General features: G+C 48.6%; 1 pseudogene; it reads right to left on the bottom strand.

Moving 5' to 3' along the window:
- Positions 1-2661: 2661 nt before the first annotated feature.
- Positions 2662-7867, bottom strand: LOC101353546 (protein Shroom3 pseudogene; annotated as a pseudogene).
- Between the last annotated feature and the right edge of the window lie 275 nt (positions 7868-8142).

Raw genomic sequence — 8142 nt, 5'->3', positions numbered from 1 at the left:
TTTGGGTAAGTTTTTATGCCTTCCTTTTGAAAAAGTCATTAGTATCTCTAAAGGGCCCATCCTTTAATCATCTCAGGTTAAATTCATAAGGAATAACACTAATGTAATTTTATAAATACCTTGGCAAAAACTAATGTTCCTCAAAAATAGATATATGAGTTACTGTGCAAGTCAGAACACAGAAAGATGAGATAGAAAAGTGCTAATTTATTTATGCTAATACTGCTCTGGTAAGTGTGGGACCAGATGTTAGAACTAGCATACAATGAAGGAATTTTTTAAATCAAGTTTTTCAAATAAATATTTGTGCTCCAAATCTCTGCTTTACTAGCACTGGTGGAAAAATGACCTTTTTCCGAGGACTGTTCATCAACAAGGCTATTGGAAAACTTCTCCACGTAAATTTCCAATTATCTCTACCCCTGCCTGCCATACCTCACAGGAAAATATTCACCTCTCAAGATGGTTGATCTGAGATGTTTGCAGAGAAGACACTGTTCATCTTATGGCAACCTATCAAATGATAGCCTGTGGTTTTAAGAAGTGCTTAATAGGCTAAAGACACAAACTTATTACTTAAAAAGCCCCAAAGCTGGTTTTAAATTATAGTATTCCAGGGAGAAAATACATGTAACTAATCTAGCCATCATATCAATGTTACTTATTCCTATTCTGATGAATGATTATAAAACTCTACACAGTTAAACTTTTTAAACACCATAGCATGTTTTGACATAGGCAATCCATTCCATAGGAGCCCTGGTGGTGCAGTGGGAAAGCACTTGGCTGCTAAGGAAAGGTTGGTGGTTCAAACTCACCAGCAGATCTGCAGGAGGAAGATGTGGCAGTCAGCTTCTGTAAGCCTTGGAAACACTATGGGCAGTTATACTCTGTCCTACAGGGTCATTGAGATTTGAAATTGACTAGATTGCAATAGGTTTGGTTTGATTTTGGTTAATCCATTCATTCTTTTCTCCTTTGATACTTTCTCTCTCTCTCTCTCCTTCCCACTTCCCCTCCCCTCTCCAACATTCCTTTATAAAATTTAACTCTTCAGTACCTTATTCATATTATGGTGCTACTAACCAAAAAATTACCTCTCCACCAGGTGAAAATAATCTTTTTCCTGTCTGTTCCCTCAGAGCATTTTGTCCAAACTTTTTTGTAGTTGATGCTAATGGTGATGCATTCCCCCTTTCCCTCTGCTGTTATGAGTCAGAGTGCTGCTGATTCACAACTATAACCTCTCCCAGGAGTTACTCTGATGCCCTGGAAGCCACCTCTACTGGAAATGTCCGGGAGGGGGAGATTTCAAATTACACAGACAGGATAGAGGTGGTAGGTAGAAGGGGGGCTGGCTTATATGGGGTGCAAAAGACCAACCTCTTTCCTCAACTCCTTGGAGTCTTTCTTACTCCAGAGCCCCTCCATGAGATCAGACTGAGGTTCTCCTTCCCTTGTGCAGTCCTGGCTTGCCTCACAGTTTGCACCTGAGAACATTCACTCACTATACCAGTTAACCATCTCAGACTCTACTTTCAGGAAACTAGACCTAAGACACTTCTGTTAGAGTACATTGCCACTCTTTAACTTGTGAAGTTCTGTAAATATCTGCTTTAATGATATTTCAGTATATTGCCCCACCTACTATGGCATTTTGCATTCTAACCTGTACTAATGATTACAGCCAAGAAAATCCTATGTCACAATTCTACTCTGTAACACACGGGGTTGTTATGGGTCAGAATCCACTCAACGTCAACTTACCACAGCAACAATAACAAGGCCTTAAGATAAAGACACAAAACTATGAAGAGTGAAGTTTTTGGCATTGTAGGTGATTCTTTTGCACATCAGAGACCTTTCTGAAGTCATATCCATGGCTAGGGATTCTGCCTTAATCCATCCCAAGCACCTTAAGTATTATCTTTCCTTATAGTTTCCCTAAGTAAATATGTGATCCGGGAACTTAAAAATGCTGTTATATAGGTCAATAATAATTTTTTTTACTGTTTGGAATTTTTAATTTTCATTAAGATTTTCAAAAAATACAAAGCTCAAACATAATTGTCTTTCTCCACCACAAAATAGAATCAAATAAGTGGTTAGCACGCAAACAAAATGATCTTTTTTCATTTTTAAAAATATAAATAATAATGTTCAAGCTTTTACAATTCTTTCTCTCAGGGTGTGTGTGTGTGCATGTGTATGTGCCTGTCTTTTTATGGCTTTATGTTGCAGACCCTTCGTTAATGAGGACTTGTACCCTGCCATCAGGATACTGTGCCCACCAGAAAGGAAGGCTATTGTGGATACATTCCTGAGGGTGGCACACACTGATCTATGTTGCCTCAGCCTATTCAAAATAAAGTGATCAATCAAACACCCTCCAACCAGTTCTCACAGTTTCATTAATTTTATTTCCACTACAAAATAACAATAGAAAGGAGGTAAATTCCCAGTAGTATCGAGTTCTCAGAGGATCAGTCATGAAAGGAGAGAAGAAAAAAAAGGTTTTTCCTCAACAGAATTTGTTTCCTTTTATCCAAAAAAAACCCCAATAATCCATACAGTTTAAACGGTGTTTCGTATTGAAACACTTTTCAGAATAAACAGTGTTGAGAGAAAGGGCGATCTTTTGGTTGGGTGTTCTAGAAGAGGTTAAAGTGGAGAGGTTAATGCTGGATAAATACTACTGAAAGTACATCCCCCAGCAGGAGCCGTTTTGCTTGCAGGGTTCGTTGCCCTTGGGAGTGAAATCTGAGGGAAGGCTCTCCAGCAGACACTTGACCTGCTCCTGGCACAGTTTGAACTTGTCATGCAGCTTTCGCTGCTCAGTGAGGAGTGTTGACTTCATGTTCACAAAATGCTGGTAGTCCTGGAGTTACTCCTCTGAAAGGTAATTGGCCAGGATGTCCAGCACCACCTGTTCTCTTCAATCGCGGTTCTCCTTGAGCTCCCATGCATCCTCATGCTGCCCAGCCAGGACGTTTCTCTTCTCATGTGAGAGCTCCGTTCTTCATTACTGGCATCTTCCCCAAGGCCACTAAGGATGTTCTCAACATGGGCCAGGCGACCCGAGAGGGAAAGCAGCAGGTTTACCACTTTGTCCGAGTCCACTATGAACATCCTGTACTTGACAAACTCATTGGGCTTGCAGAGCTCACAGATCAAAGCCTTCACCTCTTCTCCAAAAGTGTTATTGAGCTTGATGTCCATCAGCAGACTCCCTTTCACCTTCTGGAGGGTCTCATGCTTGCGGGTGAGGATTCCAGTGAACTCCACCTTCTTTTCATCGACATCTGCCTCCTCCTTTTCCTCATTCACCTCTTCCGGCATATCTTTGATTTTGTTCAGAAGCTCAGCCTTGGAGGCGGACACACTGTAGTAAGCAAGATAGTTGACCAACATGCCCACCATTTCCCTGTCTTCACTTCTCTTATCTTTGCATCCTGGGAAGTTGACAGCTCACTCCATGGTCTTCCTCTTTATGCTGTTTTCCTTCATCAAGTTAACATCTTGGGGAAACAAACCTTTCATCAGTTCCATAGCTGTCGTCATTCTGGAGTCTGGATCCAAAATGTCTGCCAGACATTTGTCTTGTTGAATAATTTCCTTGGTTAGAGCCTCTGTTGTGATGTCTTCTTTTCTAAACTCTGAGTTCCACTGAGTGGATCGTGAATGAGGCTTTGGGCCCAGATGGGAGTGGTCGCCCTGGACTTGGCTGTTTGCCAAGAGACCCAGCCAGCTGGAGTTGGTCACCTATGATGGAGGGCAGGTTGGCCACATTGGCCGCCGAAGCCTTGATAGAAGCTTGGGGTGTAGAATCCAGAATCTGCCTACCCACCAAATGGGTTGTACCAGGCACTGGTCTTTCTTTTGCAGTCAACACCTTGGAAAATTAGCTAGAGCTGCTGATATGGGGATCCTCATAAGCTTCACTGTTCGGCTGTTCCTCACACACAGCTTGGGGAGGGGGTGAAGGAAAGTCATCCAAGCTATTCACCAGGGTTTCCAGGCTCAGTGGAGGAGGTAGGGGTGGGGAAGAGCTTCAAATGTGGGGCTGGAAGTGGCACTGGGTTGCAAGACCTTCACAAGAACTTCGTCGTCATAATCCTCCCAAGGTGGTGGGGAGGCATGCAGTACCAACTTGGATATTCAGAGGGAGATCCTCCCTGGACTTCTTGGGGCCCCAACAGGCGTGTCAGGGTCAGAAGTGCTGCCTGACCTTGGAAGACTGCTTTTTTTTTATAGTCCTTCAGGTTTACAAACTTCAGCGACAAGGATTCCTCAGGAAGGCTGTCCTCTTGGACTGCTAGGCCCATTTTACTTGAGGGAGAGGAGGACTCTGAGGCAGCAAGAACTTTTTCCTCATCCTCTCCTCCATCCTATTCTCTGGGCTGGTGGATTCCGGGCCTCTGAGACTTGGAGGTTGGGTCAGGCTGGGACTGTTGCTTTGGGGGGTTATTGTAGGGGTGCAGGGTGAAAGAGGGTGTCATGCTGCCTGACCATCCTTCTCAGCCTGCTGGTCAGTAGTAACCTGTGAGCATTAGGTGGAGGGCACAGTAGAAGGCAGAGTGGAGCTGAGTGGGGTCAGTGGTCACATCCTGGTGTCTGTAAGATGGCCCTGCATTCCTGCTGGAGGTGGCCTGGGGCAAGGTGTCCTGCTAGCTTGTCTCTAAGGGTCTGGGGTTACAGGACATTCACTGGGAACTGAGGTGCCACCAATTGCTCTGTAGCCTGCACCACCCCAACAAGGGCTAGGATGGTGTGAGAGCAGTGGCTTCTCTTCACGGGCTCTTTCTGAACTACTGAGTGACCTAGATCCAGGGCCAGCCAAGGAGCATGGATCCTTCACAAGAAGACCAAAGCTACTGTAAGCCACAAAAGCATATCATGGTGCTTTTTGTCTACGGTGGGGGATGACCTGGACTGCATGTGGGGAGGGACGTCCAGAACCTCCGACTGCTCTGGCAGGTCCTCGGCTGACTTGGACTTCCCAGTCCTCCCAGCTGTGGTTCCCCAGGAGGATGACTCCCCAGGGGTCCTGTCCACCCTTTGGGAACCCCGAGGCCTGCAGTTGGCTCCACCAAGCAACTTGTCCCTGATCGGCTCCCTTCAGGCCTGGTGGTCCCCAAGCTGCTGTTCCCAGAGAAGGTGGCTTCTGGCAAAATCTGCTGCGATTCTGAAGAGCCCGTGGGAGCTCCCCCTCAGCCACCGGCGCCGGGGACAGCAGAGGAAGGCCTCCCTGCGGGGCTGCAGGCTCGGCACCTGCAGTGACTGAAGGCTGGAGACCTCAGCGAAGCCAGGGCCTTCCCGCGCCGCCAGGCCAGGCTGAAGATAGGCCCTCTGAGCGCGCTCCTGCAGAGCTCTGGGCTCCTAGAAAACACAGCCGCTGGAGGAGGAGGGCCGCTTGCCGGTGCTGCACTGAATGTAGTCAGCCAGGATGCTCTGCTGGCACTGCTTCAGCTCCGGGCCCTTACAGGCTGAGCGTCCATCAGGCCTTCCCATTGCATTCGAAGATCAGGCGGCAGTCCGCCATGGTGGTCTCCAGAAAACGCAGCCCCTTCCTCTGGGGACCCAAGGGCGTTGGCTTGCTCTCCTCTGAAGCCCCTACCTAGTTCATCTTCTAGGACTCTGACTAGGAACGCTTCTTCTGCTAGGGGGTCCGGTGCCGGTGTGCCCCTCCCAAGCAGTAGGGGGCGTGGCTGGGCCAGTTTGTTCTAGGCCGGGGTCACGCTGTGCTGCCCACTTGGCGTGTGTGGGCACATGGAGGCCACCTCTGGCGCTTGGGAATCCGCAGTCTCACGAAGGCCAAGGAGTGACGGGTATGCCGGGGCCTGGATACCCCAGGCACCCCCCATTTGAGGTTCCTCGGTCGAAAGGAGGTGGCCCGCAGGACAAGGGACTGCGCATCCTTGATGCTGTTCTGGTAAGCGCAGCTGAAGGGGGCATCCCCCAGGGGAGACTTGAGAGTGACAGGCTGTCATCCAGCCACACAGCTGCCTTCTCAGCCTCCCTGAAGAGCTGAAAGGTGCTCTGGTTGCAAAGGAGGTGAGCATCCAGCCTAGGGGGTTCACCTCCTCATAGTGGGGGGCCTCTACCTCCATTTGTACCCCTCCTCAGCTGTTGCCCACATGGCTGCCAGGAAACCCCTTCCAGCTTTGTCCCTCCGTTTTTAAGTGCTGCTCCCCATTGCCTAGAGGTTCAATGGATTCAGAAAAATGAATATTGACTCTTGCCTCATTCCCAGAAATACTGGATGTTAAGAATGTCCTGTTGGGCCTATAGGTCTGACCACAACTGGAACAGCCTACACTTGAGGGTCTCTGGCTCCCTTGCTCTCACTGATCTATTTTGGAAACCTTCTCCAGCACCGAGTTGTGGGACTTCAGGTACTGAAAGCCCTGCAAAGCTGAGGCAATGCCTGAGCTAAGCCTCCTTTGGCCCAGACCGGATGGCTGCTGGAGTGGTGGGAAGGAGGACTCTTCCTATCTTGCATCTGAACTATGGAAAGAGACTGAAACGCTAGTTCTTTCCTCAAGTTTTGGCTAGGAAACTGGCCTGTCCAGATGGCTCCTGTGGTCACGACCGACTTTCCTTCCAGGGTCCTAAGCCTTGGTGTTGAATATAGAGGCTGGTTTGCCATCTGGGTAGCCTTCCTGAGATCCCCCTCCTAGCTTCAGGCTGCCTTCTTGGACTTTCTGGAATGTTGTGGAGAGATGAGAAGGCTGACTTGATCTTGCCAAAGTTTCTTTACAGGCTCTGGCCTAGACCTTCTCTCTCCTGCCGCCTCTGGAAGTTGCCATTGTGGTTGTCCTGGAAATCCACCTCCCAGGGCTCTGAGGGCCTGGAAGATATCTTGTCTTCCACTTGCCGGGCCAGAGCCTGAGGGAGTTTGATGCTGTGGTGATCAGAATACGGTTTGTTGCTGTGGGTGCTCTTTCTCTTGTTGGAAAGTGGGCTGTTGCCTTGGGGAGATGTGAGATGTCTCCTCAGGGAGGTATCCTCCTCATTTTCAGGAACTGATGGGAAATGGACTTTGTAGGGGACCAACTTGGCTGTAGTTTCTGGTTTCCTCTCCACTGGGGACAGTAAGTCATGTTCTAGAGGCTGGTAGAAGGCAAACCCAGGCCTGCTAGACCCACTTTGATTCCAGTTCTCACCAAAGGTAGCCATCTTGTCACAAGCTGTCTGAGGAGCTGTATATCCACTCTCCTTGGCCAGTACAGGGTAGAGCATACCATTACTGTTCCTAGAAGGCGGGGCGCCTGGGCAAAGTGTAGCTCCATGGAAGGTACAAGGAACCTGACAGTCGGGAGCAGAGGTTGGCCTGGTTGCACCTTCTGGGTATAATTATGCTTGGGCTTCACCGGGGGCTGCTCTATAGACTCTTCTCTAGTACAGTATGCAGCTGTTCCTTTATGAACAGAGACTTCAGGGAGCCTGACGAGTTTGCCTGAGGCTGGCAGAGCCATTTCTGATCAAGGCTAGACCAGGAGCTGGGTTGGTCACAGTGCCAGATGGCTACATATCTGTCGCTCCGAGCTAGGGGAATGGGTGCACCCACCTTAGGAGGCAGGTTGTCAGCAGCAGTCTTCAAGGAACTGGGGCACTGCTGGTTCCAGGATAAGGGTGGAGCTCTCTTGCCCCAAGGAACATTATAGTATTTATCATTGCTCTGACCTTCTGCTGATGCTCGGGCCTCTCTATTTTGAAGAAGCAGGGCTGAAGAGATTACCTCATACTCTTCCGAGACTCCCTTCCGAGTCTCATAGACTGTCTTGACATAGCAAATGTCTGCCTGCCTCATCCCTTCCAGGAGGCTACCTCGAGCAGAAGTGGTATCCATGGAGCCTGAACATTCCTGACCAGAGATGCCAGGAGGCAGATACTCTAGGATGCTAGAACTGGTGGAGAAGGAGCTGTAAGCAGTCTCTTTTGTTATACAGGTGGCTGAGTTGGTCAATGTTGCTGGTTGACTTGGGAGGGGAAAGAAGATGTCAAGGTGGGTATCCTGTACTAGGCTCCAGGTGTTACTGAACCATAAAGTGTGGGTACTTGTCTGGCGCACTCAGACTTGCCAATTATCTGGACACTGGTCTTTGAGAAAGTAACTTTACTGCAATGCGCAGAGCAAGC

Source organism: Trichechus manatus, unplaced genomic scaffold, assembly GCF_000243295.1.
Source record: "Trichechus manatus latirostris isolate Lorelei unplaced genomic scaffold, TriManLat1.0 scaffold00020, whole genome shotgun sequence".
Lineage (NCBI taxonomy): Eukaryota > Metazoa > Chordata > Mammalia > Sirenia > Trichechidae > Trichechus > Trichechus manatus.
The sequence above is the reverse complement of the archived record's forward strand: the minus strand, read 5'-3'. Positions and strand labels throughout refer to the sequence as shown.